Source organism: Phasianus colchicus, chromosome 1 (genome assembly GCF_987193195.1).
Source record: "Phasianus colchicus chromosome 1, bPhaCol1.hap1.1, whole genome shotgun sequence".
In the NCBI taxonomy this organism is placed as follows: domain Eukaryota; kingdom Metazoa; phylum Chordata; class Aves; order Galliformes; family Phasianidae; genus Phasianus; species Phasianus colchicus.
Window position 1 is genome coordinate 146,274,554 of NC_143436.1, and position 15,455 is coordinate 146,290,008.

Consider the following 15,455-nt stretch of genomic DNA (forward strand, 5'->3'; position numbering starts at 1 on the left):
TTACAGCTCTAACCGTGGACTTTTACTTTCAAACATTACTCATGATCTTTAAAGAGTATCTAATCTGTAGTTGTATTTGAAATATTAAGATGCTCTGAACTCCTAAGCAAACATTAAAGAAAGCAAATAACATAACTGGTACTATCTTGAGAGTCCAGAAAAGAGTATCCTCAATTTTCATACTTCCCGAAGATGCATACTTTGATTTCCACATGGGCTACAATAAAGCATCTGTCTTTAAACAGCACCTTATTATCCATACAAAAAAAGCATACCATTTGATGCGTTTGGCACTGCCCTTACCCCACCCTTAACCCCTCCATCCCTATAGATGCCCACAGCAAATTTCTGTCTTAGGTCCTCCCTTGTTTCTCCCCATCCCTGCTTCCAGCCATCCATCTTGTATATGCACAGATACACAGACCCACATACTCGCTGCATCTTTCAGAGAAGTTAAGGATCCATACAGAGCTCTGCGGATATCTCAGGAGCATGCCCACATTCCCCTGTGAAACACACTGGTGCACTGTGAGCAATGTCTGGAGCAAGGAAGTGGTTGGAAGGACTGGAAGGAACACAAGTGGACGTAAAACAAAAGTGTGTTAAACACAAGAGTTGAACAGATGGGAGGGGAAAGAGATTATCATCTTCTGTGCATTAATGTAATATTATGCAGGTTGCTTTATTTAAGGCAAATTCATGCATACGCTATTTCCAGGTGTTAAAGTCATTATAGCAGAAGAAGGGAGGTCCTCTTAAAAGATATGAAAATTTCTAGCAGGTATGGACACTCTTCTCCTCTAGCATCAGCCACAACTACAATTAGGGTCACTAACATGGCCTGGCTCTGCAATTTGGACTGGTCTGTGTGAAGCAGACTGCACATGGCTGGAAGACCCATGCTTCATGGAAATCACAGCATGCATCCTTTGAAATAATGGTAAATTCTCCTCCACTCCAAAAGGAGAAGGACAGTTCTTCAGAACATCACCACCACAACAGCCACCTTATGTCCAGTCCCAAACCTCCTGGTGAGGGAGCGGCCAGCACAGGTCCCTCTCCTGCAGTGTCTCTCTCACCTGCTTGTGGGGGCTGCTTTTCTCCAGCTATCAAAGTCAGGCGTAAATACTGCAGAATAACCACACAGAGGTGTACGAAAGCACAAGCACACATTGCCATTACTGTGCACAACAGACCTGGCAAGAAGCAGAAAGATTCTGTAGCAAAACATCAAGAATTCAACTATCAGACTATTCCTGACCCTTCTACCCCTATGTGCATGCACATTTCTGGATGAGGTTTAACATCTTCTCAACAGCAGTCTTCCTCTAAGTTGCCCCAGGCACCTTTATACTGCCCAGTACTGCAGAAGCAGCACTATCCACAATCCTACCTTACCTCTATCATCTTCTTCCTAAATATACAGATTTTTTTCCCCAATATGCTCTACAGGAAAAGAAGCCACAACTCTGATCAGTTCAGAAACATGAGAAAACTCAAAAGTTTTTATGCCAAAAGTGAAGGAAATAACAATAACCTGCAGCCATTCAATAGCATACTTGTGCTCTGACATCACACAGGCTCTTCTCTATTCAGACTCCACAGAGAAGGGTTAGGCCACCCTGACCACACAAGCAACAGCAGGAAGAAAGAAAATGCCCAGTATCAGTAGGAACACAAAGAAAGCATCAAACTTACTGCAGTTTCTCTTGGGTGAAGTCAAAGCCTTGGTCAGGAAAAGGAGATCAACAGAACTGACAGCTTATTTGCCATACAATCTCCTAAGAGATCACACAGGATTTCCCCACTTAGTAACTCAAACACCTTCCCCTCTGCTTCAAAACCTGTCACTGGAAGACACAAGTTGGTAAGTTTGCCATGGGGCTATTTACTTTCTTTCCAACGTACAAAGGCACGCAGCAAACCTCAGGAATTGCACACTCAACACAGGACCTGTGACACAGTATCTCCCATCATAACTTTTGGCCAATGAATTCAACAGGAAGCAATGCAGGAAATCCAAGGCATCGATGCAATTCCAGACCGTGCCCTTCCTGTCTGGGGAGAGAGATCTAAAAGCATCTGGGACTCCTGCTAATAGAAATAGTCAACACCTCCTCTGAAGAGGAAAAAAAACCAAAACAACAAAACCCAGCCATCAGCTACCCAACCCAAAGTTAAAAATAGTTTAGTTGGCACACACCAGAAGAGACCACGGTGAGTGCCAGTCAGCATTCTGCCTCCATTTTTCTGACGGGCACAGACAAAGAGCAGCCAGCACTTGGGCTGGCTGCAGTGACAGCTCAAAGCTTGTTCTGCTGCAGCCACAGTGATGATCCCAAGCCCCCTGGCCAGACCCCAGGACCAGGGAGAGCTGCTGTGTGTAGCTGCAGCCTGCTCAACATGCACAGAGCAGGCAGCAGCACAGGCTGTGGGTAGCACCTTTACATGCTCTGTGCATCGCCCTGCTGAGCACGGTTTGCCACTGACATTGTTGTCTCCAGAGGTGTCCCCAGCACGGTTCACTCTCACCAGCTGAACTGTCTGAGGCAGAGCAAGCAGCAGCCATGGCACACAGCCATGCGGCCACTCCCCAGTGCCTCAGGTACCGTGGGGAGCTCTCCTCATTCACACAGGACACTGGACAAATTTGCTTGACCTCTGAGTCACTAAATCCACAACTAAAATATACAAACAGAAAAGGAAATTCCAATTAGTGAGAGAGCTTGGGGGAAGGGAGACAAGGGAAGAGAATATTCTTTCCTGTATCTATTTTTAGGCTATACAAGGCTGTCTGAAACCATGGCAATGAACCTGCTATAAATCCCCTCAGCAGCTCCATGTTTCGTTCCTTAAAGACAAGGATAAATGAGCATGTACTATGGATTAAATGGCCTAAATCAGAAGTGAATAAACTAGCAGGCTGCTGGAACGCACTTGTGAGTTCAGAAGCCTGCCAGCAGTGTGAGGTAGGAGACCAACCGCTCAACTGAACATCTAGGAAAGAAGTACCACCACCACCCAGCTCAGGGCAGGCTGTGACAGCAGCCATTGTGCCCTCAGCACCCAGCTTCCTCCTTCAGGCTTGGCCCGGCTGACTCAGGTGTGCCCTCAGCCCATCGCTGCCCATCCTCCAGTCTGACAGCTGAGCTGTTCATCTAAGGTGCTTTGGGTTGTTAAATAAATATACTTATTTCAAATCTAGTAATTCCCATTCACGCCCTTCGCATTTGCTGCTGAAATAACCCATTCTGTATTCTTACATGGCCGAGGATATCACATTCATTCTATTTTTCAGTCCTTTGCCATCAACACCAAAATGGATGTGAGTATCTGCTGCTCTGGAGGACTGCATCATCCCACAAAGCTTAACTTTCATGACAGCTCTGCTTGGTGTGCAGAGGACGAAGACAGAAAACATACCTCTCTCAAGACAGTTCATTAGGTCCCCACTCTTTAAGGAGCAACATCCCAAGTATATTTTGATGCTATGTGCTGTGAAGTTTTTTACATTTGTGTAAGATCAGGCAGAAAGGGGGGAAGGGGAGAAAGTGTCTCTAAAACTACTACTCAGCAATGCTAAAGGAAAAAAAAAAAAAACAAACAAGAAACAACCACTTTATGGTGTTAACAACACTAAAACCAGTGGAAAACAGCAGTATTTTTTCCCTGCATAGGCCGCAGAGGACAAGTAGGCTCTTTTGCTCAGCCCAGGTGCAGCATTCACATCACCCAAGCGGTGCGGTATCAGCTTCCCCACATTGCTAAGCAACACTGCTCCACATTACCTCAATTGATTCAAGGGTGGGAAGTTGATTCAGAAACCATTGAAAAAGGGAGAAGCTAGATAAAAACGGCTGCGCAAATCTCACACACACAAGCCAGGATCCTGCATGGTCAGAGCAAAAAGCAATTAAAAGGAAACAGGGACCAGGGAAGGCACAAACTGAGGCAGAATGGAAAACATCCATGCACAACAAGGCAGAAGGGGGAAAACGAAGCAGGTAGGAAAGGGAGAAACAGCACTACTGTATCACCTCAGATATCCATGGAACAATGAATTATGTCTTCCTTTCCAGAGTGAAAACCAGAAAAGCACTGTATTTAAGAGATAGGAAGTCATGTCCCAGAATGTCTGAATTAGGCAGCATAAAATGAAGTTTGTCAGGTAGCTTTTTAAAAACAATAGGAAAGGGAGGTATTTTTTCCACACTACAATTAATTACAGAACTCATTCTCAGAGGATGTCCTGAAAGCAAAAATTTAAAACAGATTAGTGCATGATTTGATGTATTGATATAAGAAAGTCTGCCTGGGGCTGTTAAACAAAGGTGCAGACATGACTTTCTTGCTCAAAGCCCTTGAATTGACGTGTGCCAAAAAGCTGGCAGGGATCATTATCTTCTCCCTCAGAACATTAATACTGGCCATTAGTTGAGGTAGGATGCTGGGGCTAAATCAGATCTCTGGCTGGAACCATCGGGACAAAATCCTGTGTTCCAAGTCCAGGAATCTTCAGCAATCTGTGCAGCACTGCAAAGTCCAATCTTTTGATGTCCATCTCCCCAGCTGCTTACAGCTGCTGAAGCCACAAAACAGACAAAGGTTTGCTTCCCGCAGTGGTTGCACTTGATTAAGCATGCTCCTGTTTCATGAATGCAGCTAGGCGACATGTTTCCAGACTGCATTAGGTGCAACTAATCCATAATTTCACCTATACTGAACAACTGGATTTACTTCTGTTTTGTGCTAAACAGATACTAAAAGTTTCCTTACAGCTGAGTTACAAAAATCTCCTGTCCCCCCACTTTAGTTGGCTGAAATCAATTACAGTGCTGTGCTAGCAAATTTGAAAGTCATTTGAGAAGCTGCAAAGCTTCTGAAAAGCAGCAGAAGGCAATGAGGAAGAAGAAGTAGGAAGAACAAAGAGGGTCCTCTTCTCCTGCAGGACTGTGAAGCTGACTGACAACGGAAGACACAACTTAGTGTAAAACCTTATTCTTCCTTACCACTCACACAGCACTCTTCACAAGAATCTCCTAAAACACACTGCAGGCAGACAACAAACCTGGAAGACACCAAGAAAAAGGCCTCTCTGAGATTTATGAGGTACTAACAGATTTAAGCTGCCATTTGCCAGGTGAGACATATACCAACTTGCACAGCCTTAGCACTATACTATAAATACAATTATATTTTGTGCCTAGCTGTTAGCCTGAAGGATTTCTTATCTGTTGTTAAAAACATGCTTAAAGCGCCCTAAAGAAAGTATATGTAGTTTGGTTTCCATTCAGAAACACTAACTGTGCTTCCAGAGAGAAATGAATTTGCATTTTGCAATATCATCCATTTATAGCTAAAGTATCTAGAAAATATTAAGAGCTGAGGTATGTTATTTCTCTTGAGAGAAACTGAGCGAGCAGAAGCACACAGAAAGTCCTTCCCCTGAAACACGCTGGGAATCAATCATGAGGAAACTTCTAACTTGAAATCTCTTTCCAGATAACAGCTTGGCCAGCCAGACCTCTCTTGCCCCTTGCCCTCTCTCTCTGGCATAAAATATCACCTTTCACACTTTCCTACTGTGCTCTGCATGCAGAGTTTTGCCACAAAAGCAACAAACCAATCTGTTCTGATACTGCCTTGGGCTCAGCTGCTATTTCAGTCACCCTCTAACTCCTGCAGTGGGTGGTGGTTTTCCTGTTCTGCACAAACCACTCAACGCCAGGGAGCCTGGAGGAGATTGCCTTCACCCACTGTCCAAGCTCTCAGCTGAACACACAATGCTGACCACACAAGCCTCTGCATAAAGCCACAGTTGGTTCCTACTGTTGCTACCACAGGCTGGCAACAGAACAGCTGCCCACATTTTCCTTCCTGGGCAGCAGATAACAGTAACAATAACTCTTAACACAATTTGAAATACAACTGAACACCAAGGCTCAGTCTATGATGTGCTTTCTGCTGTTGCATGAAAAGGTCACCTCTTCCTTGAGACGCTGGCAGCATTTGTCAGATGGCAGTCCATCTGTTGGCTCCTCTCGGATCATCTTCTTGGGCCTAGCTGCCTTGGCTCAGTGATTAACCCACAAACCCCAATACAGGCACCAAGATGACTTTTCAGTGACTCTCTGTGATTTCCAAAGAGCAGCTCCATCCAAAGCATGAACACCAGGTAACCGCTGTTACCACCTATTGTGGTAACACTGCATTACCACAACGCACTGTCTCAAAGCAAAACTGTAGAAGCATCTAGGACTACATCTCTAGTCTAGTTCTCAGTACCTCCTCTCCCTCTCTCCCTCCCTCTCTCTCTCTCCCTCTACCTCCTTCCTCCTTCTCTCTCTGTCCTCCTGAGTTCTGCTAACTCTAAGATTTATTGAGGAAAAGCACAACTGCTTTGATTCCAAATATACAAAATGAAGCATGTCTCCATGAAAGTTTCACCAGAACTATTCTGGTGAACTTTACAGTGCTAGGAAGAGATCAGAACACATCACAGAATCACAGAATGGCCTGGTTTGAAAAGGACCACAATGATCATCTAGTTTCAACCCCCTGCTGTGTGCAGGGTCACCAACCACCAGACCAGGCTGCCCAGAGCCACATCCAGCCTGGCCTTGAATGCCTCCAGGGATGGGGCATCCACAACCTCCTTGGGCAACCTGTTCCAGTGCGTCACCACCCTCTGTGTGAAAAACTTCCTCCTAAGATCTAACCTAAACCTCCCCTGTCTCAGTTTAAGACCATTCTCCCCTGTCCTGTCACTATCTGCCCTCACAAACAGGTTTCAGACCATTCAACGTCAGATAATTTATTATTCCAAGGCCACTTGTAGCTAACTAGTTCAACTAGACAGAGAATGGCCATTAAAAGTCATGATTTGCAGTTTCCTATAAACACTCAGAATCATGCTATTTCAGTCATGGGATCCACCACCAGCTATGTGCATGGTAGGTATAACAAATTTTGGAAAAACAGATTTCTTTATTACAGTCATTCATTTAGTTCAAATAAAAAATATTTGAAAACTCTCTTACAAAAGCAAGAATAGGCCAGTTTTTCCCTCAGGCCAACAAGCAGATCAGTACTTACCCTATTCAGTGCTTCTGTGCTTTCAACACCAGCTCTTCCCACAGTTTAGTACAAACCTATAGTCAAACTCAACAACTTCCTCTGTATTACAGACCCTTTGAAGTTAATGTCAAGATATATTTGTCTGCCCCAAGTTTTTTTTCCAGCCCCTGAAATTCCTTTCATGTTTCCCATTTCAGCAGCTTATGATCCTGGCATTTTTCAAACAAACCCTATGAAGGAATGGAATGCTGCACCAAGCTTCACAGCCCTCAGCAAGACCTACTCACCAGCAGGAAACTTTGCCATGGTAGTTCACATTTTGCCTAACAGCAGACACGGTCCTGAAATGGAGTTTTTACGTACCACTGCCTGAATGGTTATTTCAGAGGCACTGACTCTCTTGCCCTATTTGCTTCTGCATACAGCCTCTGGATTTTGCTCCTCTTACGCTGTTATATGCTCAACACAGAGCATCTACCAGGTGTTTCTGTAATCAAGCCATTCTTTTTTTTTTTTTTTTCTCCTGTATTCAGGTTCAATGGGCAAGTCAGAGTGCTATAACAAAGATGTTTTCCAGGGGAATTTGCTAAACCCGTCTGGTAACAGTATCAGAACAATTACTGTCATAAAATGACACGATTTTTAAACATGCTTCTTTGTGTGCTTCAGAATTCATTCAGCCAAGGAGTGAGACAATGAAGCCAACCACCAGCAGGCTCCAACTGCTCAGCACAAGCCCGCAGTCTCCTAAGAGCTTTGTTAAGAAAAACATCTTTCAGAGACCATTGTCTCACCTAAACAAAAGGCTATTTAACTGCCCTCTCATTTAACCTAAATGGGAAGCTACTGTCACACCAGGCATCTATAAGAGGGCCTGTGACTAGCCATAAATCATGGATGAATATTCTGGGAACCACTTCCACAACTATGACAATCCCTTCTAGATCCAACCACAAAAAGAGAAAGTGCAGAAATCTTTGAACTGTTAAAGGAGGTCAGCGGGCACGTCTTTGCTAAGCTGCCCAGCTTCTGGTATCAAATAGTATACAAGCAAAAACTTAGAAGTCTCATTATCGTAAAATTAAAGCTTGGATGGAACCACAAGGGAGAAAAGCTGGAGAAAGGGAGGTGAAGAAGGGCATGGGAAAAACTCTGCAAAACTATATGACTACTCATCAAATCACTGTATTCCTTCACTGTCCAACTTCACTAAGACCAAAGGGCAAAACAGCCCTGGACTACAAGGACAAACAGAGACTGAACCAAGCTCCTGCAAACTCTGTAAGAGAAAGTTCAAGCACAGCACTTTTCAACTTAAGTGTACGTGAGATTCTTTGAGTTTGTTTTCAGTCTTGCCTTGTTGAAAAACCTCTAAAGATCGCAGAGTAGAATCGATCTAGACTCTAGACATAGTCAGACTCACAAAAAGCTTTCCTAGTCTCTACAAAGGAAACTTGAGCTTAGGAGCATGAAGGGATCTGCTGTTGCTTATGTAAATGGCATTTTGCTCTAACAGGTTTTAAAATAAACTGTCTGTTCCCTTCCTCAAAAAGTTGAGGTTATCACAGCAAGGAGACAAGTAAAAAATAAACATGCCCACAACAGCCTACAGTTTCCAGGAATTGTGCTTGGAAGGATCTGCATCTAGGTTACTTTACTCACCCCCCAAGAAGTGAAGTGGTAGGAAATTCAAGTTCACATGTATAGGAGAAAGAAATCTCATCTGAATACACAATCAGCCACGCATCAAGTCGTCTGTAGAGGAAAATGAGGTGAAAGTCAAAAACAGGCACAAATGAGCAAAGGCTCGTGCCTCTCATGATATTGAGCTTCCCAGACTAGGAGAATTATCACAGGCCTTGCTTGGAAACAAATGGAGTTCGAGTAATAACAACAAAAAAAGTCCTTCTATCCAGCTGCCCTTCAGCATATAAGAAATATAATGGGATGTCACAGCCTGAACCTTGACAGTGTTCTTTTGACTCACCTCACTAAATACTCAATATATGCTCTACTGCTACGTTAAATTTGGGAAAGTAGGAATAAAAGACTATTTTTGAAGAATTTTTAATAAATTTTATGGTCCAAATGAGAGAAAAATGACACACATCAGCAAGCACAAAAACTCACATTAAGACTGCTTTTGCCATTTTTCTCTAGAGGTTTGTGTCTATCAACTGATATATCCTGTAGATATTTATCTGCAATTAGGTAACTCTCTACATTTACTTCCATGCCTCTTCTCTCCATAACCAACCAGTTACACGATATTGACATGTATTCCTAAGTTTGATGTAGTTGCATTTACATGTATTGCTTTTCCAGCTATTGTGTTAGAAATCAGTAGATGATCCTCTCTTTGTGCTGCAAAGCTGATTTTTTACTGTGGCTTTCAGCACACTTCAACTGGAAGGAACTAAATTTAAAACACTACGATGTCCAAAACATCATCTTAAAAATGCATCAGAAAAAAAATAAAACATACCCCAGACACGATTACTATTTAAAACAAAATGATTTATTATACAATGGAAAGATTAAGGTTTGGTGATCATAAATATTCTTTTCAATCCATTAGCTGTCAAATCTATTGAAATATTGAGAAAATCTATTAGGTGTCTTAAAAAAAAAAAAAAACACCAGCCTTGTGACATACCTGATTTATGTTCAGTTAGACAGCTGTAGGTTTTTTTTTGCATATTTCAAGTGTTAATGTACATACTCCCAATTTTCTCCCATCTGATTATCTTGTTCATAGATTAAAAAAGGATAAAGGAAGAAGTAAAAGCTCTCCCGCTTTCTGAATTCCCAAATGAGTTTTCAATCCTGAGTTTATTCCAAAAGAGAACATTCTCCCCACATCTGGTAGCCAAACTGAAATCAAATTTGTAACTCACAACCTCTTCTGTGTCTCAAAACATGGATATGCTTGCACTTCCAAAAATGTAAAAAGCAGAACTTTATCCAATGTAAAGATACCAAAATAGAGATCTAAAAAATGTAAGGGCAGCTCTCCTTTAGACCTTGTATATTTTAAATGATATTATAATAAAAAGATGCATCTTTTGACCTACTTAGTTAGGCTGTCACTCACCGAAAGCTTTTTATTTAAGTGAAACTAACAGGTACAGGTAAGGCCCCTGCAGCAGTAATTACTATGACTCAAATTTAATTTGCCAGCTTTATTCTTAACAGGAAGTTTTTAAGAAAAGATGTTTAAATTATTTTTTATCTGCCCTGGAGTCAATCTGCTTACCTTCAACAGCTGTTCTTCTTCCCAAGCCCTGTATTAAACTTCGCAGCCATCTCACATTGCTCATTTTAAGTTAACGTTTCCAAGCTGCTGCCTCCATACTGAAATAATTTTACTGGAAATCCTAGTGAAATACTAGAAAAGTGCTGCCAGCAATTGCAATCTGACCTCTCATTACAATTTAAACATCCAAAGAGTTCAAACATTTCTCTTCCAGTTTTCTGACGCTTTGAAAAAATCCTCATTCCAGCTGTCTCCACAGCTGGGATAGCACAGAATAAGACAACAAATGAACATTTTGCATTACAACCAGGAGATTCCCAATCAATCTATGCACAAATAGTCTGTAAGAATGCTGGAACCTTTCAGGAAGGGGGATATTTCCCCACTGCTTTGGAAAGAAATGGTTTTCATGTTTCTGCATCCGGCTATGTGGAAATGTGCTTCAGTTTCTCCTTCTTCAGCCAGCAGACCCTGAAGGTGAAGTAGCATGCTGCAGCATGAGCACCAGCCTTTCTGGATGACGGTGCAGACTAGGAATATCTCAGAGGAGATATGATCATCCAGAATAAAACACAGGAAAAAAATGTGTTGGAAGACAGCCTGCTTACCTAGAGAGAGCCATGCAATTCTTCCCTTCCTGCTGCCCCAAACAAAATATTTCTGCCAACAGAAAGCAACACTTTCTGCATACACCAAGAGAAGGACCTACAGTGCTACGTTACCTTTTCAAGTACTTACACTGTGAAAGAGAAGATGATGCCTGCAGTACCACCTGTGAGGTAACACTTCAGGGAAGTATGAGCAATCCCTGGACAGCGAGCAAGCAGCCTGTTTACACACAGCAACTCACACGCAGAATGAAAAGTTCACACCAGGAAGTATGTTAAATCCTAGCTATGCTAAAGCAAACTCTAAATATGAGCCAGTTTATTTTCTAGCCTTGCAATAATTTTGATAAGCTTTACTTGATATTAGAGATTACAGAAAGAGAACTCATTTTAATCAGTCACCGCACTACAATCAATGCTGAACAGCTACCAACGCACTTAAATCCTTGCAATACAGGACAACAGAGAGAAAAAACAACAAAAGACCACATACAATACGCATGCTGCTGTCTAGCTAGCCCTAACTCCCCCTTTTCCCAACATGATGTCCCCACTTCACCTTCAGCATGCCAGAAGAGACAGCACCATCCCCAGCCCACGCAGTGCAGCCAGGTTAGTAGGAGCATCCTATGGTCTCAGGACAAAACACTCCCACCCTTCAGTGATCAGCCAAATGCCAGTATTTTGCCATCCACATCTCTCCTGCACTTGCTCTGATGAATCTTTTGTTTCATTCCCATTTACCAGACCTACACAGTGTTCTCTGTATCACTGCCTTAGAAAGTTCAGCTTCCAAGTGAATTACACTTCTCTTTCAGTGAGTGAAGTTTAAATAAAACTGCTAGAAAAACCACTGAGGTTATTATTAAACAAAGCAGACACAGTCATCGCCCTGGCATTTGCACCTTCTTGCAACCAAGCACGAGTCTTGCAGCTATTGCTATGAGCAGTTAGTCAGAGTTAAGGAACACTAACTATGCGTGCAGCTTGGGAGAGCCATGGCTTGGTTCACATCTGTCTGAAGTGCTGAAGAAGATGGGGAAACCAATAAACAGCAGCTACCTATCCATGAAGCTGTCAGATATTTTAAGTTAAAGAATCAGGATTATTTTTATTAATGAAAGATAATTTAAAAAAATGAAAGTACGACTATTCATTCCATGTAAAGTCTCTTCCCCTCAATTAGTAAATTCCAAGCAAGAAAGACCCGCAGAACAGCCAGACACAACATAGCTTTAAGGAGAAATAAATACTGTGTCATTGCAGCCCTCAGCTCGCAAAGTTACTCCAACTTTTTGCATGCTCTGCAAAAACAGGCTGTCCTTTGGGCAGTTCTCTTAACGGATCCGTTCAGTAAGGAACATTCTAAGTTGCATCTATCTAATAAAGAAAAATGAGTGGCCACCTCAGTCAGTGTGAAGTATGTACTGCCAGGCAGCAGAGAGCCTCTGATAACGGATTCAGGGAACAGTGGCACCTTCCTCAATTCCTCTAGCAAGGTCAAGCTTGCCTGAAGGCTCTTAAACTGCTCAGAGGTATGTAAATGAACTCCTTGTTAGAGGAAGCTCTTAAAGAACAAGTTTGATGCCTTAAATTTTTCATAATCTTAACACATCTCTAATGTCATGCAGAAAGGTATCTGTGCCCCACTTCGGTACACTGTTCCTCCTTCTGTCTTCAGCATAACCAAGAAATAACAAGATGCACTTCTGCCATCAACCTTCAGCCCAGAAAACAGAGACATGCTAACCAAAATAGGTCACCATGGATCTATGCCTCACTAACACAGATAAAATGACTACGTCTGTGCTAACAAAAGGGAACCTTGAGGTTATTAATCACAGACCGCTTTAGCTCAGCGTAAAAAACAACACATAACTCCATTTTCAGGAGAAAAAGCAGCACAGACTGTTTTCTATAAAAAGAAAAATAGTTGCTCGAGCAGAAATATTAACATCCAGAAGCCAGGAGAGAGACTGACAGATCTAATGATCCAGTAACTAGGTTACACGTGATCTTTCCAAAAGCCAATTAGCAGAAAGCCTCAGCAGTGCCCAGGCAGCTCTCCTTCTGCAGGTAGCAACTCCTGTGCCAGGGCTGGGCAGCCCCAAGCAGAACAAAAGGGAACAGGAGCAGCAAGGAACCAACCATTCACAGGGGCACGCGAAGGATGTGGTCTGCAAGTTGAGTAGGAAGTTTAAAGATATAGGAAGAATCCAAGCAGTTTCACAAAGACCGATTTACCAGAAGGAAAAATCCCCAACAGTAAGATCGTAAACTACATGGACTGTTTGGGATTTTTTTTTGTTTTGTTTTTTTCTTTTAATGGAAGCAGTGCTATTTATGACATCTGAAAGAAGCCTGTATAAAAATATCAACCCTTATAGGGAGCAACCTTGAATCAGATTTTGGATACGCGAAAGACAATTCAGGACAACTGCCAAAATTCCTACAAAGTCTGGCTCAAGTTTGCAGTTCCCCAAAACTTCAGTTCAGCACTGAAGTACAGCTCTGCAGGCAATGGGAAGGAGAAGCAGAAACCTCACTCTACAAATTGCTGAACAAAAATTTAAATAGATAATATCAGTGGTAATTAGCAGTCAGAATATAACATCCGGCCTACCACAGAGTAAAAGATGTGTGTTTACTCTTCAAGGTTAAGCAACAGCAAGAAAATATTGACTTGTGAATCCACGGAAAAATGAGATGGATCTCTCCCAGTGGAAAAACAGATGATAAAAAAAAATCAACCATGATCAGAGACATCAATAACCAGCTTCTCTTGAGAGTTGGTAACCGTTCCACAATCACTGCATGTTTTCTTAAATTTTCTTCCTTAATCACACAGTACAGAGCAAGGTGCGTTTAGAACTGCATCACTGGGCCATCGAAACCCCAGATAAGCCTCCAAAGATTTGCATTCCTTACTTACTGTTAAAAAAGCAGGAAGAATAATAGAAAGGGAGAAGTGCTCAAAACTCACAGAGCTAAACTTGTTGAAGATGTAGAAGAACAGCCAACAACTGCTTTGGCTATCAGCTTACTGAATCTTTACAAAAAATTAACAGCCTGTCTTTGCACCTCATTTGCTTTATCAATGGAAAAGGTCAATACAGATATTATGGATAAACACTATGAAATGATGTCGCAGATGTGCATTAAAAAAAAAAAAGGCACAGGAAACAAAAATGTGTATAGAATCCAAGAAGGAAAAGCATGTAAATATTATACGCATAATCAGTACCACCAGGTTTGGAGAACATTACACAGTTCTTACAATCTGAAAACCTCAGCTATACAATGATCTGAATTATCGAGAGTCAAAATTCTTGGCCCTCTATTTCAAGAAGAAAAACCATATACTTGTTAATTTCTAGCAATCAAATACATTTCCCTAATCTCAGCCTTGCAGTGACATTGGTATCATTGGGTGTATTTTGCTCACAAATTGTCATTAAAATTAAGACAAGTTAACGGCTCTTCCGAGGCCTTCTGGCAGCAGCACACAGGATGGGCAGAAGGACAAAACCTCTATTTACCTTATGCTCTTCTTTCACCCTCTAAGAAATTCAACTTCATTATTAAATCAGACAAAAGAAACGTGCTACTAAATCAGAGAATACAGACATGAGAATTCTGAGGAGGGAAAAGAAGGGAGAAATAAAGGGGAGACAGAAAAAAAACAAGTGCAAAGTAATGGGCTCAAACACCCCGTGGCATATATTGCCATACAACTTTAATACATAAGTGGAGCCCGCTTCTAATGATGCCCTGAGCACCTCGCTGCAGCCAGGTGAGGCTGCAGGAAAAGCAGGCAGCCAGTAGGCAGCCTTTGGCCCCAGCCTGGCAGAGAACTGCTCCAGCACAAGCACCCAGCTTTACGACTCCCTTCCCACGACCACACGACACACATACAAGGCAAGGTCCTCCAGGCGAGCACCCTCAGTGCTGCGATTCCTTGCCTTGTCCCTGCAGCACGAGGAGTTTGATTAAACATCCCCAACAGGAGAGCACTAAACACACACTGTAAATTAAACAAAACTATGCTGATGATCTCGGTGCAATTACTTCCGACTGGTTTGAGTCTTTATTGTCCCCTCGAGCTCTGAGCTTCACAGATAAAAAGGATCCGGCCTTACTGGAGGAATACCAAAGAACGAGTTACGAAACCTTCCTTAAACACTTCCAAAGTGACCCAACTAGCTTTTCTTCCTGACGAGGTTCCAATTAAATTTAGCCTGGAAGTCTAATGAAAAAACAGCCTTTTCCAGGACTTATCATAAACAAGCTAGCTAATGCGTAGAATAAACGCAGCCATTGGTTAACACGCACACAGAATTACAAATTGCTGCAGCGTATTTTATTTCACAAGAGTCAGGCAGTGCCAAAAGTCTTTAGGAAACTTTTCCCCGGCTGATATCATATAATCCAACACTCCAGCATTTCAGCCTTTCCGAACTTGAGCCAAGCTGTTGCTTGACTGCAAAAAGGAAACACACACATGAGCACAGTAG

At 42.3% G+C, this 15,455-nt stretch overlaps 1 protein-coding gene across 7 annotated transcripts in view; it reads right to left on the reverse strand.

Annotated features, from left to right (window-relative positions):
* Positions 1 to 15,455, reverse strand: part of FARP1 (FERM, ARH/RhoGEF and pleckstrin domain protein 1) — a 201,537-nt gene that overhangs the window by 176,572 nt on the left and 9,510 nt on the right. Inside the window, exon 2 of one of the 7 annotated variants that reach the window (XM_090129446.1) lies at positions 8,740 to 8,832. The exons of the other annotated variants lie outside the window; for them this stretch is intronic. The gene's annotated coding sequence lies outside the window, so the exon portion shown is untranslated. The remainder of the gene's footprint in view (positions 1 to 8,739; positions 8,833 to 15,455) is intronic. 7 annotated transcript variants of the gene reach the window in all.